The sequence below is a fragment of the Anser brachyrhynchus genome (genome assembly GCF_964034855.1).
Source record: "Anser brachyrhynchus genome assembly, chromosome: 1".
Taxonomy (NCBI): domain Eukaryota; kingdom Metazoa; phylum Chordata; class Aves; order Anseriformes; family Anatidae; genus Anser; species Anser brachyrhynchus.
The window spans coordinates 37576749-37601271 of NC_137694.1; the positions used below are offsets into that span (position 1 = coordinate 37576749).

Below are 24523 nucleotides of genomic sequence, written 5' to 3' on the forward strand. Positions count from 1 at the left end.
TTTAACTTCTACTTTAGCAGAAAAGTTTAATTTTTACTACTTCAGTTTTATTCAACCTTTTTTTTTGTTAATTAATACAACCATGTCAGTGACTGTAGAATGTTCACAGATAAAGTCACAATATATATGTTTTGCTTTTTTTTTTTTAATTATTATTATTTTTAATAATCAGGACTGCCTTAAAAATTCCTCCCATGGGTACGAGCCAAATACCAATGACACTTTCACTGCAACCAGAGAATGATGTCAAATTTACCTGGTACAAAACTTCAATTCTGAGTTCCCTCTCACCACCACCACTGCCACCCCCCCAATCACTGTTCTTGAATCATGATGAGACCTATGATTTCCTTCTTTGCTTTTTGAAAAAGCTTTTTTTCTCTTTTGAGATGACTCCAAATGGGGAGGGTGGATCACAATTTTCTTTACTAGGACAATTTATTCTTTTGACTTAACTCAGCATAATCCTCCCTGAAGTCAAATAATTTGTACTGACTTTTAAGGAGAACAGTTCTTACAAAACTTTCACAATTCTACAGCATTTCTTTTGCAGAAATATTTCTGTTAATCTGATTGTTACAGAGGTGTGATATCCCCAGTGTCTCTATATATTGTCCATCACAAACGCCTTTGATTCTGTATGCATATCATCTATGAAATAAGAACTCTAGTGCAGCATTTAAAGTCTCGTTCCGCTGAAATTACATTTTTTCTGCCTAATCTATTATGAGGGTGCACTGACATTTCATCAGAAATAATTTTTACAGGTGTACAGGGAAGAGAAGAAAGGAACTGTGCTGTCACCGGGGAGAGAGTTGAAAACAGCACGTACAGGGCAGAAAGATCAAGGATGATTGATTAAAATCTTGGGAATTCATTCAGGCTTCCCAAACCCATATTACGATCACTGCATTTTAGCAAGGCTTCTTAAATACAAGGCACAAAACACGTCACGTTGAATGCAACAGACATTTCAGGGAAAGAAGCTCAAATATGTTTGTTACTTGCTTCAGGTCAAAATTCTCTCCAGTCACGCAGTACTGCATTTTAATAAAGGAATTATTTTATGGAATTAGTGGTAAAAGAACATTACTTTCCAACAAACATTAACAAATAGCATTTTTCAGTCAGTCGGTCAAAATATGTCTTCTGCTAAGGACATTTTTAAATACGTACACAACTTCACAGCTGGGCCTTAAAAATCTGTTAACCTTTGCAACTCTGCATTATGATACAGCCACTTTTAGAACTCACCGCTGTATGTTATTGGTTTTGACAAAGTCATGAAAGCTTAGATTAAGCTTCTATTAAAACTTATAGTTTATGACAGATTTGTCAGGTTTAATTTATTTCTGGTTCAGGACTATCAAATTATCCCAATTTGGGATTTTATGATATTGTTTCTACCAAGGGAGAACATATTATTTGGTAACAAATGATATAAACTAATGAAGTTCAGTTCAGAGAGTCATTTACAGTAATTTACTATCAGAGGAAATATAGGTTTTATTCACTGTAAATGCCTTTCTTCACTTTAGAAATAAATTTCCACATACGCTGCATATATTTTATATATGGCTATAAAGTGGAGAACATGAATTTCCTTATGTATTCATAAACACACGATATAGACTTACGTCAGAGATCTGGTATCCTGTCAATTCTCATGCTTCACTTTCACCAACGCTGATGAGAATTACGCTCAGACAAGATGCAAAAGATCCTTTGTAAGAAATTGCTAAGAAGAAAACTATACAGCAGAACTGAAATGGAATAATCTAGGGCTGGATGAGCTTCCTTATACCTTGCACCTTCCCCTGTTAATCCTTAAAACGAACAGGACAGTTCACAGATGCCCACCTTGTTCTCAGTGCTGTTTGACCAACCACTTCACCTCACCAGACACGTGAGACACTTTCTGAATTATTTGGGGAAATCATGGGATAAACCAGATTTAAAATATATATATATATACGCACACTAAAATATGGCAGTTGGGCTAACAACTTTCTGTAGTTGATATCAGCTTTGTACCACGTCTTGGGGAGCCTCAAGAGATGGACGTGTAGCTGCTGGGCGAAGCCATCAGGGCGCTGATGGAGGAAGGGCAGGAAGCTGTCTTCTTCCAGCCAGCCCCTTGGAAAAGGGATGCCCATGGTGTTTTAAGAGGGACAGTCTCCTCACTGAAGCTTGTGGCCCAGAAGCTCTCCTGGCAGGACAAGCCATGGCGCAGGGTCTGCAGCTCAGCACCCGCCGGGCTGGGAAGCCTGGCCCCAGGCCTACTCCAAGGAGGAAGGCCCGGAGCTGCCCTTTCCTGAAGTGAAATCCTGCCAGCAAAGCAATGGAAGCAGCAGGAGAGAAATCTGCCCAAGATTAACAACCGTGCAGCTGATCAGGGGCTGGATTTGAGGTGGCATTTGTCAGAATTGAGGACAGCCACAGGTGGGACCTGGAGACGCAGTCTTTGCAGGAATACCAGTTACAGGTTTCTTCATCTTATGTGCCTATGCCCATAAATCCACCTTTATCTGTGGAAAATAATTTTCAGCACCACACAAACACAGAATTAGTTAACCTCTTCTAATTGTGCCACAGAATTAGTATTTACATGTAAACCAATAAAATTACCTTTCTTTGTGTTCCCCCCACGCGCACCCTGGTGGAAGGTGTTTGTTTTTCTCTCTTTGGTATCTCTCCACTTCAGAGAGAACCAGGGAGACATACGCCATTTACTGGCTCTGGTGCATCACCTACAGGCTCCCAGCTGCTGTCAAGATACTCCACTGGTAATGCTGGGAACCACCAAACCAAACACTGACGAGGCAACCTTGGTCAGTACATGGGCATTTTTAACCAACAGCCAGAATTTTTCCCCTTCCAGACCTCAGAGAAGGCTCTCTAGTGTCAGCCAAGGCTGTGAGAATTTAAATGCTTATTTACCTCTTGCACGCAAGTGTACTGCAGTAAATGATGGTGCGCAAGGCTCAGCGCTACTGACACTCTGATTTTCCCAAATTAATTATATGCTTTTCCACCTACTTATTAACTGCTTACATAACACACACTGCCTCTCATTGTGGCCGTGAATTCAACCTCCACAAAAAAAAGCAGAAAAGTTAGATATGAAAAAACCAAGCAATTGCACTTACCTTATTAAGAGAAAGACAGATCTCTCACCCCCAGTAAGCTTTATCAGTATACTACTCGAATCTAATTCCAGCATTCACCCTCTCAGTGGAGTTAAATCTTTGCTACTGTACTATAAAGAATAATGAACTATGGTAAGGCCAGCTGGTGATTTCTCACCATTAAGAGAAAAACTGAATGCAGTCCAGTAACACAAGAAAATTAACGGGTCAGCACAGACCTGCCTCAATAACACTGCAACGCAGGCATTTTTCTGGAAAGTTTATGTGATAGCTAGAACAGTGAAACCAAAAATGCTGCACTACAGCAAAGGAGAAAGAGAAGAATAATGATGCTGTACACATCTACCATACAGGAAAATTTAACATATTAAATGGCAGAAGAGTGTCACTGAGTTTAGAAAGGACCCAAGAAAACATGGAGGGAACTTTCCTTTTGAATCTTGAGATCCCTTGCCCATGAGGGGGCAATGTTTTGAGGCAAAGGCTAGCAAAAGGCTGCAAAACAAAGAATCCTAGAAAACAATGACAGCAGTACAAATATCTGGCCCTTAATGAACTTTCCACTCCTTACATTTTTATGTACGCTTTACAAAAGGGCATAGGTTACATAAAAAAAGTGTTTGTGTTGACTAGACTTTAAGAGAGAAGAAGAAAAAAAAAAAAGAGGGAAAAATCATAAGCTTAGAAATCAAACAGTCTTCCAGGTACTTGTCTGTTAGATATAAAAAGTTCCTCGGCACCAATCAATGCAGAAATGCTGACAATAACAATAGTTTCCAACACAGACTCAGGAGGCATAGCTACAATACATCTAGTTTTTCCCAACACTTTTAAAGTATCAGTTACAAACAAAAAAAAAATCTTAGTGGGACTGAAGTGAAATTTGGATTATTTTTTTTTTCCTTATTTAAAGAAAGCTACCGAGCCACAGCTCTGCAATGCAACCGGCAGGAGCAAGCCCGTGTTCCCCAAGGGCAGGCAGCGCACAGCCGCAGCCATCGGCGTGCCAGCATCGTGTCATCAGTGACTTCGCCATCCGTGCCACAGGAAACACATGGCTTCACCCGTGAGTCTGCACAAGTGACTGCAAAGCACAGCAGAAGAGCAGGGAAGATATGCTGGCCTGGGGCTTTATAAAGCAAGCAGTAAGCTTGTGAAGTAGATGCTATCCTATTTTCAACCTTCTGGAGTTTACAAGAAAGTAGTTTGTTTCAATTAGAAATAACTTTGAACACGCTTTAGGCTTTGCCTAATGGAAAATTAGATTGTCCAATGGAAAATTAGTTTTTGCTTAATCTGAAATGAAAATACTGAACAAAATGTTATGTCTCTACTACAAATACCAAATAGTGTCATTGTGGTCTCATGCTTAAACAGAGACTGGAATAAATACCCTGGTAAACTTGGACTGTCATGTTGCATTAGCTAATAAAGTCTTAAGCACCTTTTCTTTTCTCTTCAGCTTTATTGCATAAAGTGAACATCCAGAGGAAATCCATAATATGAAAATCCTGATTTTGTTTCATTGTTGTCTACTCTGTGTTACCTTTGATTCTACAGCAATATCCCCAATGCCTAGATCTGAAACCGAATCAACAAGATGCTAACAATATTACCTTCTTTCTTTTCCTCCAAAGAGAACTTCAGACAGGATATTAAAACACATTTCATTTCCAAATACGTAATTACCATATATTTAGTATATGACATGCAAAAATAATAGTAATAAAAAAGTATCGAAGCAGAATTGAATGATAATTTATACATACTTTGTATCCCATCCTGCAGTCTTCTCTCACGCTCCCCCACTCTCTTCTCTGAGTACGTTACCCGGTGAGAAAACAAGCTCTGCTCTTCACTTTCAGCATATTCCCAACCACCATTAGCTCCTCCGAATGCAACACAGAGCAGCTTCATATCTTCTTGAACTTATGTCAGTTAGTAAAGTCTTTTTAGAAGCGGTTAGGCTACCAGATTGTCTCACCAAACATTGAGAACTGTGGTCTGTATTTACAGGCCAAGTGACTTGAAAGACAAGAAAGAGATTGGCTTTTGGCTCACCACTAATAGACCTTAAACCGCATCAAATTTCTGAGACCTAAACAAATTGGTTTATCAAATGAAGTCAGTTTTACCAAAACAACCTGAAGTGAATTGTCAATATACGGGAGTCGACAAAACAGAGGAAAAAACAAATCTTGTGCTTCCACTTATTTATTGGAAGTTCATATGGTCAACAATTTCAAAAACAACCACAGACTGGTTTAAGACTGCAGCTGGCATATAAAATAGGAGTTTTGCAGGTGAACTGCTCCTCGAAACACTCGGCTTAAGTTTCTCAGCCAACTTGGTTAATTCTGCCAGTGTTACCTCTGGGCACCAAACGCCCTCCAGGAGAGGTGTAGGAGCCCATGCAGGCTTTCCAGGGACCAGAGCGTGCTTTAGAAATAGCAAAAGCACATACAGCCCTGAGCAACAGATCGCACGGTTCCACCCATGGTCAAGAGGGAAGCCATATACACAGCTCTGCACAGCCACAAAACCCAACTGCCTGAGAAAACATGGCTTTCTGCAACCCACAGGGAAACTGAAGTTTGCAAGCAAGTCAAACCTCTCTGAAACGCCTCAGCTACAATCATCTGAATTAGATGAAAACTGAGGTAGTTGTGCACAAACTGAAGTGTCATCCAAAGTGACTGCTAAGAAATACAGCCAAAAAAAAAACAAGAACACCAACAAATAAAAAAAGTCAATACACTGCTTCTGATAAGATTATAAAGAAAGTTATTCCTCCATGAAGTCGTAAGAGGAGAAAATAAATGCTCAAGGGATGGACATAGACAGTGAGAAAACCAGAGTCTGACAGCAGCTTTAATTCCTCCCTTGCTTTTGAACTTCTGCAATTAGAGCTTATCCGCTCAACCGAGTGAACTGGGGGGGAGCTGACAAGGTCCTGCCCACCCTGCACACACATCACGGGTGCTGACCCCCCCAAAAAACCATGCAGCCCACAGGCCCCGCACACACCCAGCCCTGCTGTGGCTGCTCCTCGAGGTGGCCCTGGGGACGGGAGGTGGAGCAGGCTCTGCCTAGGGACATTCAGGAGGCCACGGACTCAGAGCAGTGCACAGACCTGCTCGAGGGCAAAGCAGCTTCCTCCCCACCGAAACCAGGCTGAGGCTGCTGTCACAGCACGGGCACGAGCAGCTGAACCATTGCAACCCAACTGCTTCGAAAAGCTGCGACCAGACGGCACAATTTCCAAGAGACACAGGGATGTCATCCTTGGGCAAACTAGGAGCAATTTTCTCATGCTTTGTTTCAAGTGCCTTCCTTTCAAAACACAGCCTGTTTGCTGCTGCTGTTTAAAAACTCATGGCCTAAATATTTGTTTGCAGCTGCCGCAGTACCAGCTGCTCTGGTTCTGTGTCTTAAACTTTATTGCTTTGGATAAGTATCTGTAGCTGTAGCTCACAATATAATGATGCACACCAAAAAAAGCTTGTGTAGCTGCCTAAAGTATCACAGAATGGTTTGGGTTGGAAGGGACCTTAAAGCCCACCCAATTCCACCCCCTGCCATGGGCAGGGACACCTCCCACCAGACCAGGTTGCCCAAAGCCCCATCCAGCCTGGCCTTGAGCACCTCCAGGAATGGGGCATCCACAGCTGCTCTGGGCAGCCTGTGCCAGTGCCCCACCGCCCTCTGAGTGAAGAATTTTCTCCTAATCTCTAATCTAAATCTCCCCTCTTTTAGTTTAAAACCATTCTCCCTTGTTCTATCATTATCTGACTGAGCAACAAAAGTTGCTCTCCTTTTTCAGAAGCCCCCTGGAGCCTTCTCTTCTCCAGGCTGAACAGCCCCAGCTCTCTCAGCCTTTCTTCGTAGGAGAGGTGCTCCAGCCCTCTGAGCATCCTTGTGCCCCTCCTCTGGACCCACTCTAACAGCCCCACATCCTTCTTGTGCTGGGGGGCCAAGACCTGGATGAGGTACTCCAGGTGGGGTCTCACAAGAGCCCTGCTAGCCACACTGCTTTTGTTGGAGCCCAAGACGCAGTTGGCCTTCCTTCCGAGCTGCAGGCACACGCTCCTGGCTCATGTTGAGCTTTTCGTCCACCAGACCCCCCACATCCCTCTCTGCAGGGCTGCTCTCAATGAATTCTACTCCGTCTGTCCTCCTGTCTGGGATTGCCCCGGCCCACGTGCAGCACCTTGCACTCAGTAGCTAGCACACCTCCCATTTACACCATGCCCTACGTGCACCAGAATTGTTACAGGTCAGTGAGCGCTGACCCGGGTGCCCTAATACTGGTAAGGTGCCTTTATCCAACCAGAACATAGGAGCAATTTGAGCTTAAACGCTTTTTTTTTCCCCCCTTTATATTTGTTCTCTGTCGTTCATAAGCACATTATTTTGTTCCACTTCAACTATAGTTTGGATCTGGCTGTTAATGTAAGCTTTCAGAAGCTGACTTCACGTCCCAAGAGATGAAAACAGCTTTCCCCTCAAGGAAGAAAGAAATAACAAGTGTGGTTAACTTGCCCACAGGCCATACAAGGTCAGAATAGTGTGTCACACACTAGCTGCAGTCTCCTTCCAAAAAGCCAGGCTTCACATCACAGCTTGTCCACGCTGTCAGAGAGCCCATGGACCATAAACATCTCAGGGTACGGATACTCCACAATATACTGGCGCTACAGCTGCAAAAACCAAGCAAGTATGAGTAAAATAGGGTGTGATTTGCAACCTATGATAAATATCACCAGGAAGTACAATAATGTTATTTTACTTTTACCATTTGGGTCAAATCTATTCACACAGGCACTTACCTTCAGTGGCAATGTACTGTAAAGATACAGCTAGCTTACACCACAGGTTGTTATTTGTGTAGCCTTACCTTCACCTGGAGAGAGTGAATTAGCATCAGCTTGGAAATGAAATCATGATTGAAAGCTGTCAATGAGTGAAGTGACTAATAAAAATCTGGGTGCTGCAACTCTTCCGCTATACGTATCGATACTAACCAGAAGGGTCTGGGGGCCTGGTTTGGGGTTGGAGCAGAGGGAGGGTATATCCTAGCATACGGGTAAGAAGCTCGGAGTTGCTTAGTTTCCTTACAGCTATTTGTAAAAAGTAACCTGACCCTCAGTAACAAAGCAGCAAGAATAATTCTTGTGATTACTGAACTGAGCAAATCAGGACACTGAGGATATGTAGAGGATAAACATACATGAAAGCAATTTTTTTTGTCAGTTTGTTTTCACAAAACAACTTCCACTAGGGAAGCGTTTTCATTGTGGCTGACTTCTTTTAGATGATGAAAGGAAGGTTATGTCATTTTCTATCAGGCTATCAGACACAGTACAGAAATGTTACAGGAAGACTTCCTCTCCCTCTCAAGTCTGAGGTGTACAGATCTTCAAGGTTTACACCCCAGCCTGCTCCTGATGCTTTCCAAAGCTCTGCTGATGAGATTTGCTGCCTGCATCCAGCATTAAGATTTCTATCTACTGATGAGGTAGAGCAAAAATTCTCAAATATATCCTAACTGCAGGGATATGCTGCAAATTAGCAACACCGTCTTCCTGACAGATGAGGTGTATGGCTGGATGCTGCTTTTATTTTTTAAAATAATGTATCTGCACTTAAAGGCTGCCTAATTTTCTACCTCACAAAGTGGGACATTTCCACTCTTAGTTGCGTCACTGGCTACTCAAAGTAGCAATGAAAACAGCAAGACGGACAATACAGGTCAAAACACCGTACCTAGTTAGGAGGCAGAACAATTTTTCACCATACCTGTGAATTAGGACATTCAAGTACTATAACTTTTTGCCGGCACTGTGACATGAGTTGAATTACACAATTTAAGAACTCCATGGAAAAAAAAAAAGGAAATTAAATTATCCATACGATTTCCTAAGAAAATTAAGCTTATTGTATCACATTATCTGCCCACTCATTTTTTAAGTCTGTCAGCTGATTCCAGCCAAATTTTTAAAGGGGGGTGGGGGGCACTTCAAAATAATTATGCTCTTACAAATTTAATGCAAATCAGCTGCTGGGAAGTATCACTAGCTAATGCCTCCACCCAACACGAGGCCCTGCAGAGTCACTCATTAAGCACTGCTTGGCAGCAGCCGACTGCCAGGCACGTACCCAGGTACCACCGCCGGTACAAGGGATGTGCAAAGGATGTGGCTGGGAGAAAGGGAGCTCTTGCTTCCTCCAGGGTGTTATGTAGGGGGCAACAAACAACTAACGAAATCAGGCTTCATTAGCTGTGATGCTCAGATAGCCAACTGTTACACTTTACCACTGCTATTTACCTTTCTGAATGTTTGCTTTTTCACTAAGGAGCCCGTTAGCCATGACTAGGCAGCATCACTGAAAGAGGCGGTCTGGAAGTGCTAACAGATAGGTTTTGACAGCTGAGAATCTCATCCTGTGCTGCATAACGGGGTGAACAGTCTCTGAGACAAGGTCTTTGCCAATGTTTCTAGCAGCTGGCAGAATAGAGGGCAATGGAAATACCCCAGAAGCAAAGCCAGGATTGCTTGACGGTGTTAAGATATAGGAACAAACCTAGGGATAACACACGTATGAGAGATGTGAAGATGACAGAGATGAATCTGGAGCAGTGGAGAAAAGAGAGAAGCACAGTTAATACAGAAAGGCCACATTAAATCTGCAGGCAAAGTTTCTGGCCACTCACAGAAATTTGATCTAGAGCTTCAAGAAACTTGATGTGTAGAAAAACAGACTAAAAGCTGTAAAAGCCACTTCAACAATAAGCATGCATATTCCTTAAGCTGGAAACGGTACATTTTTGCTTGAAATAAAGAACTTTCAAGTTCAGAAACAGTTTCAACATGTCTATCAGCCTAATAGCAAACTCACAGCTAATTGCAAACTCACAGGATTCCATGGACTAGCAAAAACAAACTGTAAAATCACTGCTAGACAAGCACCTCATGAAAACCAGCCTCTTTCCTTTCTACCACACATGGGATCGATCAGTAGCATATTTATCAACTTAAAAAAAAAAAGAAAAAACAACTACTACATATTATACAGGGAAAAAATATAGGGAAGTACTTCTAATATGTATTATTTTCAGGGGTGGGGGGATGCAGATCAGTAGCGGCACACAAGTTTATCTAAAAAATAAACTTGCAAATTACTCACTTCATGTTGGTTCTTTTCATTTTTCTTTACTGGGGTTTCAATCCACAGAAGTATATACTTACTACCGTATCATTTTCTGAAGACAGGCAAATTTTACCAATGCAAACGTCATGAGTACCAGTAGATGACAAAGAAAGAAAAAATCCCAAACCTGAAACACTAATTTATTCACAAAACAAAATTCCATTTCAAAATTCTATTCTAGGAAAGCATATTAAAATCTTTTATTTTTAAAACACAATTTTAAATGAGATCATAGCCTTTTTTTGAAAAAAAGCTCTATTTTAGTATTTATTACAAAGGTTATAGCAAGAGTTATTAATTAAATCTAATTTAAAATGATGCTTGATTTAGTCGGCGTATGTAAACAGATATCCTACAGGCAGGCATATACTCCATCATTCAAAAATGACAAAGATAAAAAAGGAAGGAGGGAAATACACACAGGGTGTACAACAATGAAATTTGGTCACCTCGAAATCACCACACACTGACGGAAGGAGCTGATGGGGCAGAGCCACCTGGGTGCACACTGGAAGCCAGGGTCACTAACAGGACATTGGGGTGGGTGCAAAGAAACTGCCTTTGCTGGTTGCCTCCACAAGTAACAAAACGAGGCTTTTGGTGTGCTTTGTAAAAAGTGGGGTGCCATGGACACCGCAGAAAACTTGTCCTTGAGGAAAAAAATGTTTTGATTTCTGCCTGCCTCTTAGTGATATGAACATTGGTGCAATTCTTTCATGAGTTTCCATAATACAAATGGTAATTTTTTCTAATAAGAGACTGAGCCATTTTCCAGTCTATAGATCTTTCAGCAAAAGCTCCTAACTGAACGGGGGTGGAGGGGTGTTAAATAAATGAAAATCTTGAGATGAAACACCTACCAGTAAATGCATTGCATTTTAGCTTTCCAGTACTTTGCAAAAAGCAGAAGCTACTTTGCAAGTAAATTGAATGTAAAGTCAAAATAGAGAGGGTCTATCACAACAGAAAAGTATCGTGTAATATTAAACTGGGTTTATTATTTCTAACCAAACTATTTAAGTCACCATAACATTTAGAAAGCTGTTTCCGCCAGTACAATCAAGACCAGCACCACTGTAAGTTTCCAAATAACTTCCTCTCTCCCAAGAAATTCTCAGTCATTTAATCAATACCTCAGTAAATAGCAAATTAAATTCATCAGCTACAGTTTGTATGATGAGGTGGTATCAGCTAAAAAGTTCAAGCAAGCTGATTATTTCCCACATTCAATTAAAAACAGCACCACCATATACATATATCACATGAGAAATGTGCTGGAAAATCTAGTCCTGTAATTAAGCAGAAGACTAATTATTTATAAAAACCATTTACTCATTTACTAGATACAATCCAAACTTCACGGTCCATGAAGCATGATAGTATTCATTTGTATATGCAGGCAATAAAATTTCAGCTGCTGCCTGAATGCCTACTGACACAGGGCCACCACAAAATTAAGGAAAATGAACATGTAAACAAATAATTCAAGTGCATGGACAATAATGGAAGGTTTGTCATTCAAAGCATAATATAGGGGTTTGAAAGAAATCAGAAGATGGTCAAAGCAAAGTTACCGTTAAAGAAAAAAAATGTGCTGTTAATTAATTTTTTCTTTGACCATGACTAAAGCCAGGACTTGAGCGTTTGATACATTTCCTCTTTAAAGCGTGGGCCTCTGCCATATCCTTGCATTTGAGTCTATCTTAAAATAATTTGCAGGATTCAACAGAGATCATTTAAGTATATTTTTAAGCCGTTACAAAGTCATAAGGCAAAACACAAATTGCTGACAGACTCAGTAATCTACACTTATAAGTACCGTGGCCTCTCCACACCTACTACACCAAGTGCCAGTTATCTGCTCCCCACGTGCCTTGCCAAAGAGCCATGGCCATGCCGAAGAGTCACGGGATTTTAACTCCTGTGGCCTTACCATAGGCAAGAAGGGAAGTGGAGTGAGACAGAGAACCCTGGTAGCTCATGCTTAGGATGAAACCACATGCTTTCAGATCTACTAGTTCTTAGCCCAGCTTTTTGGAGCACCAGGAAAACGAGAACCTCCTGCCAAAGACATAGACCCTCCTCCCTAGAGTTGATGCTACAGCATCCCCAAAAAGAAGTTATACAAAGCAAGTCGTTTTGCATCCCTTGGAGGACAACCAATGCCACAGACCATATTTCAGAGAATCAATATTCCTCTCAGTCTTTCTACTACAGAAGAGAGGCAATGAGCTGCAACAGGCCTGCCTGTAAGGTTGGCAGCATATGCTCCCCAGCATAATCGCATCTGAGTACAACCAGGAAAAACCGAGGCCACCATCTTTTGCTACAAAAATAATAAACAAGATTGGCACACTTGGTCTTACTATCTCACATTAAAAAAAAAAAAAACACCCCACAGCAAGCCTGTTTAATTCTCCACTACTCCAAAAGCCTGGAGATGCTCCTTTACAAAATTAAATTCATCCTTAAATCCCCTTTGCTGTACGGACGGCCTTCAAAGAGGAAAAACCCCACCTGGTTTTCAAATTTCAGTTTTAGAATTACGAATTCCCTGCCCAGACTAGAATTTTAAAAAGCAAAGCTCTTCACATCACTAATTACAAGAGTTGTGTTTAGGCCCACTTTTGTCAGAGTCAGGCCCCCCTGTAATTCTGAATACTCTCAAGAGTTGTCGCTGTGTAGAGACCAGCTTTTTACCACAGGAAGAAGTGCACAAAGGCACGTTCTGAGCCGCACTTCGGCGGCCCACCTTCACAAATACTGGTGCTGCCGCAGCAAGTCACAGCCGCGCACCGCAGGACGCGGCTCGTCTTCTGAGGCCGCTCGTGAAAATCACTGGGGGAAGCAACGTGCTAAGGAAGGAAAAGAAGGAGGAGATTTCCCTCTTCCGAAGAAAGAATTACTGTGCAAAATAAAAGAAAATTCCAAAGCTTTTATCACTTTTTTCTAGCAAAACCAAACCAAGGCGTAACCGAACCGCAGACACGCTGCTCGCGGAGCGCGGCCTCCACTGAGCTTCTGCCTCCCGCCGACAGGGTCACACAGGACAGCTCTGGGCTGGGAGCTGCCTGGCCCTGCGGTGTTGGCATGACAGCGAGAGGAGAAAAGCTGCCAGGGACCACGCAGGGAACTCCCCCTGTGTCTTCGAGAGCATGCTGCAGGCTCCAGCCCAGGCCCTGCTGTCGCAACCGTCGTGACAGGGAGGGCACCGCCACAGCGCGACAGCCAAGGCCGCCTTGGGCGGCCCACGGCGAAGACGCCATCCAGCTGTTACGTGCCACTTGTGTGTAAACGCACGCCGTGCAGAAGTTTTCAGGACCTAACGTCACATAAAAGTGCCGATTTCAAATTATGACTTGTTCCTTCTGACAGCACAGTAAGCACCACAAAGTGGGATTTAGTACTGGCGATAAAACGGTCGGGTTTTATATAGATATACATAAGGCAAGGAAAAGTATCTCCAGGGAAATCTGCACTAAATCATGAACCACAAGAGGGACACGGAGATTAAAATTCTAGGAGCATTGTGTATTAAACGAGCAGTATACTATTCAAAAAAATCAATTGAAGCAAATTCAGTACTTCTACAATTATTATAGCACAATAAATGTCATTTTGAAGGATGAAGGTTGGCTATTTCAAAGGTTTCTATACAGCTCTTCTCTGCCTACTTGAAATGTGGTATTTTTAAACTGCAGCATCAGCCAGCCAAATAAATGTATCAGACACCTTCGAGCAATGCACTTAAACGAGAGAATATTCATAAAGGGTTTAGAAAAACATCTCAATTCACTGACCTAAATATTACAAAGCAAATCACCAGACTGTCTTCTACATGCAACTGTGCTGGAAAATTTCAATTACTTCTTATCTTATAATTAAACTACTGACTTAATACTTTGCATTTCTATGGTACCTTTCACCTAGGGAGCTTAACGTGCTTTACAAACATTATCAGCTTTTACAGTTAGCTGGCTTTTGTGATGAGACACTCCATTGTATACTTCCAGTTTGAGGTTTTATGTTAATTACATACAAGTAAAAAGGGATCTCAAGTCACACCAGGTAATGTAAAGTTCACCCAAATAAACTGAGTTATTCTGGATTCGTTAATGAGAAAGGGAATGCAGAAAAGCAAGACGAACACCCCACAAAAGCTACCTTACCTGGATGTTCTGCTGCATCATTGCTGCCATTTTAGAAAATATATTTCTTAGCAGCAAAGACACATCAGGATTTAAAACCCTTTCAAAAATCTGTGCTAAATAAAGCATGAAAATTTAGTGTGCGTTAGCTAGTATGTTTTCATATTCCATGGCTCCACACTGTAAGACATGAAGCAGTGGATGGTGTTAGACAACTGCTACTCCCCTTTGGCAGGGTACGTTGACTCAGCTGTTTAAGGTTTTCATTGCTGCAATAGCACAGTTACAACCCAAGTGCTCTGAGCTGTAAATCATCCTGACTTTTCCTAAAGTAGATTAAAATGTTACAGATCTTGCCAACTGGGGAAGAACTAAGCAAGGCACAGAAGTCCTTAAAGTCCACGTAAAACAACTTGCAGCAGTAGGTACCACAGCTTCTATCACTGGCGTTCAGTCCGCAACAGGTACCTGATGAGCACAGAATTCAAAGTTCAGTATGTTTAAATAATTTATTTTGTTAATAGTGCAACAAACATTTTAAAGTAATGGATAATATAAATGTACAGCTCACTACTGCAGAACGAATCATCCTTACAGGGCAAAATTAAAATATCTTCTAGAATTTCAGATTCAGAAGAAACAAAGTGCTGAGGTGCTGAGTACAGACATTTCTACGATGGCATGACCTCAGCGTTCATGAGGCACGCAGTTCATCTTGTTTGGGTCCAGCAGGCCACATGTCCTACAGACACCACATACTTTCACTGAAAAACTACCTGAGTGATGCTTTCGTGAGCTTTCGCAGTTTTACTGGGACAAAATATTTTCTCTTTCTACCTGCAGCACGCAGCAGGTATCTTGATCAGCTTTGTCCCTCCGGGTGAAGATCATACACAGCTTTTAAAACCAAAGGACAGAAAGCTACTCTGTGTCAGCTGTCACGCAGCTCTGGCAGGGATGGCGAGCCTGTGTGAAGTCCCAGCAGAGCCAGGGCATGGGACACTGAGCTCGGGGGCCACCAAGACCCCACCAAACTCTGCCCCAGGGGAGACGTGGCCCCGCAGGAGGGAGGTTGAGGACACGCTCGGAGTGAGAGGCAGTGGCCACGCAGCTCACTCACCAGTGCAGAGCAGGCAAACTCTGCCATGCAAAACTACTTCATACGTGATGGCTTGTATCTCGTATTTTGCTTTATCTAAAGGCAAGGCAAACGGCTTTTTGGTGTGGTTTTTTTTCCTATGCTTAGGTCAAACATATCATCAAACAGCTTCAAGTAGTTTACATTAAATCCATTAAATTGCACTGCTGCAAACGATGAGGTTATACGTGGCCTGAAGCGATTATAAAAAAAAAAAAATCTCTTTCAGGTCGAGTGGAAATATATGACTCGTTAAACCAGGGTGAAATCAGTTATGGCCTGGAGATGAATCTTTCTTTCTGTCTGAATAAAACTGACATTTGTATTCCACGCCACAGATTCAACAAACAAAAGTTAATTAATTTTGGACAGCGATTCTTTTAATGCTGTTGGCAACAACCTAAAGGAGAAAATACAAAGTTAAGTATTCGTGATGTTCTGAAATATTACAAGAGTGGCAGCTGAACAGTTCAGAAAACTTGAAAAAATAATAAAAATAACCGAGCCCTAGTCTAGCCTACGCTCAGATTGCTGTACTTCCACTCGTCATTTGCCAAATGCTGTTTGCATCCAGATATTTCTTCTTTTCCGACAAAGTGATTCATGTCGTTGCCTCCCACCCTAAATTCTTACTGCCACAGTGATCAGTTCCGTTTTATAACCGATGCTCATTTGTCATTTGTGAATTATACCATTAGCTTGCAGCGTGTTTAGGAACACAAATCTCCATACATATTTTATAGGCACGCACACGTAACGAGAGAGATACATAAAAAGAGGGAGAGAGAGGATATATTAGAAAGACAATAATGTGTCGTAACATTTACCAGTCGCTTGCCAGAATCAATTCTTGATGAGATGAGTGGACTAATTTCCCCAGAGCCAAATCATACTGTACCTCGTGTAGCTGCAGCCTTACTGCCTTGAGAATAAAGCATGCCCTCTCTACCAAGCCTGGGGATGTAAAACAGCAAACACCTCAAGCTCCAAGCTAGCCTCTAACAATTGTTCATGCCTGGAAAACAGCATCTTACGTACACCACTGCTGCAGCTAATTCTGCTCAAAGTATTTCTTAAATGAGAAGCATGGCATTTAGTACTCTGTTGCCTTTTGCATTGCAGGGACATCATTAGCTTTCATTTGAAAGTTATTCTAATTATTTACGTCTTTATTTTCTCCCCAGTAATGGAGACATATGAAAGACTGGGCTTACTGCTGTCATGTTCTACACCGAATGCTTGAGCTTGCTCTGTTCCCCTCACACAGCCTCCCAGTCTAAAGCTACACATCCTTAGGTCACCCTTTGCTTCAACCATCTCTCTTTCAAAAGGCAATAGCAGAACTTCTTGGTGCCTGTTCTTTACCTGCTGTTTGTAACCAATTTGGAAGGACAGGCTCTTTTTGCATGTATGGCACAGTGAGAGTTTCATCTTGCTTAAAGCTTCCACGCAAGAACTGCCACCCTGGCACCTGTTTTTCCCCAAATCCACGGGGAGACAGAAGATCAGGATCCTTCATCCCTGCATTCGCAGGCTCAGCACCACCCACAAAGAGGACCACCCAAAGCTGCAAGGTTACAAAAGCTGCCGAGGTCTGCCAAGACACCCATGAGCAGAACCTGTAGGAGATCTACTTCTAGCTCCGTAAGAGCTCATCCAAATCATCCACTTCTACAAAACATTTTGACGTGTAAAATCCTGTTTGGTTAAATACCATCTCTATTCACGATTAACTTCTGTGTTTCAGAATAGAGCTCTAAAGAAACTGCAGGTAAAAACCTGGTGTTTGAAAGATGCAAAAGGTGACACACGCTGCGACTCCAGTAACCAAATTAAGAGGGATACAAGTTTTGGTTGGCATAATAAAACAACAGATACTCAGCCACCCGCACAGAACCATTAAGTTAAGTTTAATCAGCAACTATTTCCAGAGCCCCAGGCAGAGTTTTATAGGATCCCTATACCAGAATTTGTTCATCACCCAACTCAGTTCTGGCAGAGATCAAGTATTTCTGCCAATGACAGAAGCTCCAGACAGGAACCGATCACTAGTAGCCTGAGGTTAGGAAAAAAAAGAAAAACCTCCTGTACGCGTGTTTATTTGTCCAAAGGACTTGAACCCTGAAGCCTTTGGTACCAGCCACTGCAGGCAGTGCATCAGCCCCCGAGGTGACTCATCCTGCACTGCTGCTGTTCCCAATGAATTGTGCAATACTGACCTGAGATGCGTTTCTTGGAAATGGAAGAGGATAGTCAGCTCTGCTGGGACCTGGGCAGAAGTCTCCAAGACAGGAGATGTGAGGGAAGAGGTGGATTTATAAAGAAAACCCTGAAAAGCTGAATATGTTTAATCTGCTCAGCAGAGGTGTACAGGCACTTCCTTGTATCGAGGGAAAGAAAAGATTAATTCAGGAAATTACAAGGGTTGGGGAAATTACTATGAATAACTGAATAAAACTTCTGCGTACATAGATTCTGATAAAAAAGGTATTAGAGTACAAAGTGATTTCCAAAAGTTACAGAAGCATCATTAACAATCACAAGTCTAGAGCTACACCACATGAACAAAACAAGAAAAGACAGACTTCTGCATTTGCTAAATAAAAAAATACCTAATTTACCCTTACATAGATGAATTCTTAAAAAATAAGAGAAGACCTTTAGTGATAAGCTTTCAGAGGGGAGTCACCAGTGGAGTTCTGCAGATCTGTGTTAAGAGCCAAGTCACTCAACATATTCTGAATAAAACTAGGAGAAAAAAAATGACTAATGAGGTGCAATGTTCGTTATAATACTTATATTAGTCATAGAAGTAAAAATATTGGCTGATCGCAAAAAAAAGGTTAAAAATCATATTTATGAAAGCCCACGCACATGGAGAAAAAAGAATAAATCTTAATATGTTTTGATTTTTGGGTGGTCATGTGTGAAGCCAGGAGTCGTGCTTTATGATCCCTGTGGATCCCTTCCAGCTCAGGATATTCTATGACTCTGATGTCACATATGAAATAATGGGCTCTGATCTGACCATTACCATTCCAGAGTATAATTTCAGGATTATAATCACGTTATGTGATAGAAACCTGTCCACACATCTGGAAAGGAGCAGAGAGAGACAGGAGAGCCAAAACAAGGACACCTACAACAAGGAAGACCAACATCATTCTCAGGGAAACAGAAAGGGACAGCTGGAGATATGAGAAATGGGAAAACGATGCCAGTTTGGATGCATCTGCTACTGACAGAACAGCAGCATGGAACCAAAGCATCCTTCTGCCTTCCTAATGCACACGTAGCTGACAAGAGCAAAGAAGGGATGAGGCACGGATGTGTGGAATCCTCCTGCACCCCCACTTACATAGCAGAGGGGCCAGCTCCTTTAACCCTTCAGAAACAAGCACGCTCATAATAGCTTAGGGATCTGAAGCCTCAGTGTTGCCCGCAGTCCTTGTACTACTGGACAGCAAGACAAAACTTAACTCTAGAAATGGCTGAATCAATGACTATTGATAGCGAAGTCAAAAATCATGATGAATTAATTCCACCAAAACATCTGCTTTGCCCAAGGCCCACCTGCATGACGGAAGAAGCCCAACCTGTAGCTCCTCACACCAACACGTGGGGAGATAATCCTCCTTCCTCCCACACAGCCTATCCCCCTTAGTCGAGCACGATGACACACACGGAGTCTGTTCCAGTCAGCACTTAAAACCCCAAATCATGTACCACAATGTCACTAACCAAGCAGAGAAGGGAGAGATGGAATTTCACTTTTTTTCTTTTTAAGCAGCTCTCAATATGTAGGGAAATGGGGGGGAAAAGCACAGTACGAACTTCAAACGATGATCTAAAACGTTACAATTACACCTGAGCCACCTCAGGCAAAACTTCCAGGAGCAGCAGAGAGTGTTTTCCCATCCTGGTGAAAGCAGCCATGTCTTTACGGCAGCACTTCACTACTTTTATTTAAAAGGACAGAGTCTAGACCAAAGACACAGAATCAGCAAATCCAAACTCAAGTTCAAGGAAGTCAGACAATTCAAATGCCTGCAAGTAAACTTGTAACAAACAAGAAAATAAGTATTTGAAACTGGAAATATGCACTCACAAAACTCATTGTCAATAACAACAGCATTTCAAAGAACACATCTAAAAGACAACGGCTACTGATTGACGCCAGCTTTCAACAGACATCAAGTCTGGTAAAGTAAGAGCCCTAGTGCATAAGAAGATAAGAAACATACCTGATAAGAAATCTCACAAAAAGTAATCCATTCCCACTTCCAAAAATAAAGGTAAAATAGCACTGAGATATCTTTAAAATTTAAATAAACAATAAATATGGCCCTACTCTTCACAAAGCTTCCTAAGAACAACACACATACCCCAAAACGCTCTAAATCCCAACTGAAGAAGCCCTGTGATACAATCTGAAGCTCACCACATGTAAGATCGGATGAACAACTGGGAGAAATTAATTTCCATGGCAGGTCCAGGCTTCCAGAGCTTCACAGAACTGAGAGCTGACATTTACAAACCTTGTGTCTATCCCTGGGACAAATCCTCTTCCAAAGTTCTCCAGTACAAACACAGATAACAGGGACTTGCAGCGTGATAAAGGAGCACGTATGGATCTAAACTATGTTGCACCTCATTCGGACATTCTTTACATTATCCTCATCTTGACTTCCACTTTCTTCTCAGATGGTCAGTAACTGTAGGCATCTGTAAAAACTCAGACAGAAGATAACGCAAGAGGACTGGAATTCTTTTACTAGTATTCACGGGCAGCAAAGTATTTACTTAATCCAAACTAGCTGTGGAGATATCCATTACTTTACAGGGAAGAAAAAAAAAAGTGGGAAACACAAGACCATAAACCTCAAAGCAGTGCATGGGAAGTCCTGGAGAAGGTTAGCACCGAGACTAAGCCTTGGCACAATGTCGTTCCTATAAGACGCAGTATGTCATCCTAAAGTGCAGATAGAGTTTTGCTGACACTGGATTTCCATAGAGTTTTGTTCATAGCTAAAAAACAAAAATGTAACTGGGAAGCAGCTTTTTTTTTCCCCCCAAGTAAATAATTTTTATATATACTTACATGTGTGCATGTGAGCACACATATATTTGCATATATAGTCAGAGTCTCATTTTATGTTGCAGTACTGGACTAAAAGCTTTTTAACAAAAAAATTAGATGCATACACACACTCAAATTGACCAAATATTGACAACAAGTGAGAATCTATCCATTGTGTTAAAACACTAAAACATTTCATTTGCAATCTCTATCAGTAAGTGTGATGATGGAGATAGCTAGGAATTGATGAACCATTCTGTCCTTCAGATTAGGTGAGTCTCTATAAATGGCAACCAATCGATTTCAGAATATATAAGAATAAATCCTATCAGTGTGTAGTACTAGCTGATATTTCAGGCAGGTTTTAGTCTCAGATAGCACCCCCAACAAATTGTGTATGAGGCAGGAGAAGGCAGGAGAATGGCATCACTTCTAAATACCACCCAAACCTCTTAATTCCAAGTCAGCTTAATTCCAAGGAATATACAGGGCTCTCAAATTACATTAAAAGAACACAAGAGCAACAAGTTGATTTTCGTGGCCACAACTGAACCCAATTTTACATACCCAACCAGTACACAAACTAAAATGTAAAGGAATCACCTACTAACTAGATATGATTCTGCTGCTCACTTCCACAAAATATTCGATGTGAACTTTTGCCACATGCTCGCAGTTGAAGTCAAATCAAAAAGAAACTTGATTGGAAAGAAGCTCACCATAGCACAATTATGTTTTAAAGCTTGAGATCTCTATCTTTCAAGTGACATACAGATTAACTTTAATATCTTAAAACAAAAGCTACGAGAAGAGCAACTTTATTAAGTCTTTTCCTTACTGCAATAGAAAAATTATAAGAAAAGCAGAGAAGAATTAGTAAGATATTATTCTAGCGCTGACTTTAATAGAAGGATGAAAAAAAAATTTAAGTTAGCTGAAAACATGAATTTCAAAAGCTATTTTTCCTGAAGGAAAAGAAGAATCAAAATTTGAATTGCCAAAGCAGATCCTAGCAGAACAAAGGCTGGCAGGTGAAAGAAAGCCCAGCAGAAGCCTAGGACAGAGGATTTGGAGTAGAATAGCACAAGAAAGCCTGCCCAAAGGAGGGACAGAAATGTCAGAAGCAGAATCTGTCATTTAGCCACTACAAAAATAAAACCTAATTCAACCGAGTAACTTGCTCTGTAAGCAGCACACAAGCTACACAGTTGGCTGCCAGTCCAAGAACATGGCAATCCACCTGCAGCCTGTGAACGCAAACCCAAGGCCCGCTGAGTTTGCAGCTTTTCTAGTCTCAAACTACCAGCAGTAAGCAAGGATGACAGCCAAAGCTAAAGCAGACAGCTCTCAGACAAAACACCCATGTGTGGTCCAAATTAGCTGTATTCCAGAGCAGCACCCTGCCCCAAAATTGTACAGTGCTCAGTATCAGCAAGTGGAAGAAAGCCCTTAAAACACTCAAAGAAAATTTAAGACAGACAAGGTTTATGATGCTCGTCATTTAGGCAAACAGTATATTTCAAAATAGTCTTAATTTCCAATTTTAAAGTAATCTATCTGTTCTGAGCCCTTAACCCACTAAACCTATTACTTTAAAATATTTTAAATGCAGTGCAAGTCTAATGTCAACAATAGCTGCTGGTTTTTTCCAAAGTGCTTGATGCTTTACAGAAATACTAAAGATTTTGTTGGTTTTTGTTTTGTTTTTGTTTGTTTGTTTTTTCAATAGCAACATGGCCTTTCTGTATTTTCTTTATTTTTGTTCATCTAATAATTTGGCAAAATTTCAGTTTTGTTCAAAGTCTGAAAGTCAGGTAGGATCTGTGCAAGAAGTATTTTCCTTTTTGCATTTCATCCGTTTTTTTGTAATAAATGCTATTTTGAAAGAAATATATTCATTAAACACTGCATTGCACAAAATAAGCAATAAAGAAGAAAAATGAACGTGACACTTCACAGAGAGCCCAGATTCCAAAACAATTTTAATGAACAAGTTTTTCTGAAGAATCCAACCTACCATGTAGATTGCCTAACCTCCATGAGGTTAGATTGCCTGACCGTCCTACACCAAAGCAGTGAGCAGAAAGACCACTCTGGAAAGTTTGCTTTGCAATGTTATAAAAAGCTTTCACTTGCTCAAATAATAGCTAGGATGAAAAAACTTCAGGAAAAAAAAAATTAAATGTGTGTCTTCATTATCATTAGCTTCTATATAGCTGTACTCTCTCCTTACAGCAGTATCACTTGTCACTGTTTCTACTACCCGCCCCCTCCTTACCTCAGCTTCCCAGCACACCCCTCCACTGCCGGAGAACCTGAAGGATCATTTTCCAGAAACCGCTATTTGAAACAAATGCATCAGAGAAAGGCATATATGCCAGCTCTGAGAGTAACTTCATACGAAACGTTGTCAAGTGCACTACTGTGACCTACGCAGCTGGCATTCTGCAGGGGCAATTAATGCTGTTGTAAGAAGTACCCTGTTTGCTCCTTTTTTTTCTGGTACATGACACTCTACCTCATCTCTCCTTCTATGAACCCAGATGGATGTCATGGGTATCAGCTCCTCAGGTGGCATGAAAAGCCAATCCGCTCTAAGACACTAAAGTCTTTCAAACCATAGCATTTATGTATGTATTTATTCTAGTTATTATCAGTGCCAATTATTACATCTGACACTGCCTTTATGTGCCTCTTACTTTGCTGGATTTTAACTGGTTAAGCTGAAACTTCTCATGATACCACGTTCAGACTTAAACGACAAATTCTTTCTATTTTTATTTTTTAAATACAGAATAGACGTTCTGAGGCAAATGGAGTGCTTCATATGACATTAAATTTCTTTTCTGGTACCTTTTCTTTTGAAAATTTCAGATATTTCATCTTCAGTTCAGAGACCTGTAAACCTGCAGAGCTAATCTCTGTAGTAGAGATCGGGTCGACTTTCCAGACATCAAAAACCCTGTGTGACAACGTCTGGCAAATCAGACAGAGCTCTCACAGCTCTTCATTTGCACACCTCCATTGAAGCTCTGATGATGTCTACGAGCTAACGTTTCTGAAGGGTCCGTCGGTTCTGTCGGTGCTTCTGGGAACCAAGGGACAAACAATTCAGGTCAGAAGGAACAAAGAACAAAATAGAGATAGTGAGGAGATAGAGTGAGAAGGCAGGAAATGAGGAGCACGCACTTGGCACACAGAATGGGAAACGCTGCTGGGGGAGCCAGTATAAACCCTGAACATCTAAATGGAGAAGACTGAAGGCTTGGAGGTAGAAGGACCACAAGCACGCGACACTTGCACAGCTTCTGGGCTGCTGAAACTTTCTGGGGGTTGATAGATGCATGTGCATAAATAGCAGAAGGAAGCCAAAGGATTTAAGAGGTTGAAGAGAGCCTCTGGTCTGTAGTAAGTTGCTACGTAGCTTAAACCATTTTTTTTTAGATCCATCAGTATTTACGCAGTCCTTATTTCCTGAGTATTTAATTCAGTATGCCACAGCCTGCAGCTGAGGTCAATGGGAGCAGTGAATGAAACTTGTACCTAATGCTGCAGTCTGATAAGCACAATGGAAGCCTCAGAAAAGGCCACACAAATTAGCAGGTAAATTTAAGTTGCCTGTTCCTCGGTTTGCCACTAATGTGATGAGGACGATCACAGTTTTACCTAGCCTCATAAAATATCATTAAGTAGTCTCATAACGTTGCAATGAGGGCCACAGATTTCACGACAAAATGCCTAATTCTGAATTCAAAGAAGAGAATTTGAATAGCAGGCTGTAAATGAGGCACCGGCC

General features: G+C 41.4%; 1 protein-coding gene and 1 long non-coding RNA gene across 19 annotated transcripts in view; both read right to left on the reverse strand.

The window, feature by feature from the left end:
- GRIP1 (glutamate receptor interacting protein 1) overlaps nucleotides 1-24523 on the reverse strand; it is a 325251-nt gene that overhangs the window by 276976 nt on the left and 23752 nt on the right. The window lies entirely within an intron of this gene.
- LOC308195334 overlaps nucleotides 1-24523 on the reverse strand; it is an 83190-nt gene that overhangs the window by 48981 nt on the left and 9686 nt on the right. For all 12 annotated transcript variants that reach the window (XR_013951408.1, XR_013951409.1, XR_013951410.1 and 9 more), the window contains exon 1: nucleotides 1-24523. This exon is cut by the window's left edge and continues 18815 nt beyond it; it is cut by the window's right edge and continues 9686 nt beyond it. This is a non-coding gene — a long non-coding RNA (uncharacterized lncRNA).